Raw genomic sequence first — 2043 nt, forward strand, 5'->3', positions numbered from 1 at the left:
CCGTTTCGCCTAAGGTTCGACGTCAGCCGTCGCTGCGATCCGACAGAGCCGATCAAGCAAGCGTCATAAGAGCATCGTCGGGGCGTTCACCGCCATTGAGCGTTTGCTTTAACCGTCTGAAACAAAAAACAAGCGTGGCAAACGCTCCACTGCCTTGCGCATAACCTATTTTCTGCGTGAGTGTTTTACTTGTGGTAGCGAACCTAGAAAAAAAGATGAACGTCGTGACGAGGCATAACTATACCGAACTCAAAACACGTAGCGAGCTATTGTTGACATATAATAAGTGGCGCGCTAGGTTTCGTTGCGTTTTTATTGACCATGCGCAATTCTAGCACCTTGACGACAGAGTCTATAAATATAAAGCAGCCGAAGAAAAAACTGAGTGTAGCGGTCGCCTTTCCAGACAGGTGTATCATTTTGCTTCGAGGTTGTTGACAGGTGCCCCTCACACGCGTTACGTCCCCCCCCCCCCCCCCCCCCCTCTTGTCGTTCTGACAACAGCTGTCACGCGGATCAGAAAGTGTCAGGGAAGCTTCTTTCCTTTCAAGAACTCGACCGTCTCGTGTCCCTAAGCTCTGTCACACTCGTCGTAAAACACAAACGAGGCTCTTTTATTTCATGTTTTGAAGGGATTACGAAATTACGCAAGGATCGCTCGACGAGTGTGTCAAGTTGTTGGCGCCTACAGTCTGATTCGCCCAGCTTCCTGAACCGATAAGCCCTGTCCGTTACGTCACTTACTTGTTCCAGCTCTGCGGATGTCGACGTAAGTAAGTGAGTGAGTGAGTAATTTATTTGCACTTAAATCGGTGCGCATACGACGTAAGTAAGCTCCCGCAAGGGGCACTAAAAGTGGTTTGTGAAATTGCGTGCTTATACAGGTTTAACTAAAGCTACAGGTTCTAAGCATATTAAAAAAAGAAAACAAGATTCTATTAATTTATGAGTCCGTGTTTCCTATAGAAAACGAGATCAAGTATCGCCACATGCCCGTTCGAACTGAAGCTTCCGCATCTGGCTCGAAACGCAAGCGCTACATTTGGGTGGATGCGGAAGGCCCGTTCACACGCTCGCGGCTGCTTACGCTGCGCTGCGCTGCGGCTCAGCAGCATGCAGCGCAGCCGGTCATAAACCATCGCTAGGGGCTTAAAAACCATCGTGTCGAAGTCGGTCGTTGTTAAACACGGGTGTGTAGACGGGCCTTAACTATTCGCCAATTAATACTTAATTTCTCCGATAAAAAGAAGATCTAAGTATTCTGTGGGGGAACATTGTACTTGAAAGTACAATGTTCAAATATTGAAATATTGCAAAATATATTTGAGGTGCATTTCTTTTTTCATTTAATAAAAGTACGAAATAAGTAGATTTAGAAAAATTGAGATAGAGCAGTTCATGTCTGTCCGGCATTCTGTTCCCTCCCCCTCCCCCCCCCTAAGTATGTGTATCGCATAGCCAACCCGATCATTTTGGCTTAGTGTATTTTAGATTCTGTTCATCTACTGAAGAAAAAACATGTGGACATATAGAACCCATATATCTCATGATACCACCTTAAAGAACCTTACGACGTATTTTATGAATTTTTTTCATGAAGGACATACAGGTCAAGTCGATGTTTTGCCATTGTTCCCTACCATGCTTTTTCTGTGAACAAGACAGATAATTTGTATTGTTGTCTTCCTGTTTTTAATAATTTTCCAATCGGGAACATCGTAATTAAATAGTACTGGCGCACAACTCCGACAATGTTTTCCGCGTTTTATGTGCATGATATGTGTTAACAAGTGAGAGAGATTTTCTTTAAATCGCACTTAGAATGGCGAAGTCCGATGATAAAAGTTAATTTTCCTATTTCTTAAACGGGCATTTCATGTGGTAATATTACATTATGGGTCGTGTGCGTGTGCAAGTGTTTTTTTCTTTTTTTTTTTTACGCGAAATGTTTTTTGGCTAGTTGCTTCAAATATCGTGAAGCCCTGGCCTGTGACGTTACATGACGTCACAGTTTCACCGCTAAATTTAGCGGGAAAATTTACT

Source organism: Ixodes scapularis, unplaced genomic scaffold (assembly GCF_016920785.2).
Source record: "Ixodes scapularis isolate PalLabHiFi unplaced genomic scaffold, ASM1692078v2 PGA_scaffold6__148_contigs__length_123643588, whole genome shotgun sequence".
NCBI lineage: Eukaryota > Metazoa > Arthropoda > Arachnida > Ixodida > Ixodidae > Ixodes > Ixodes scapularis.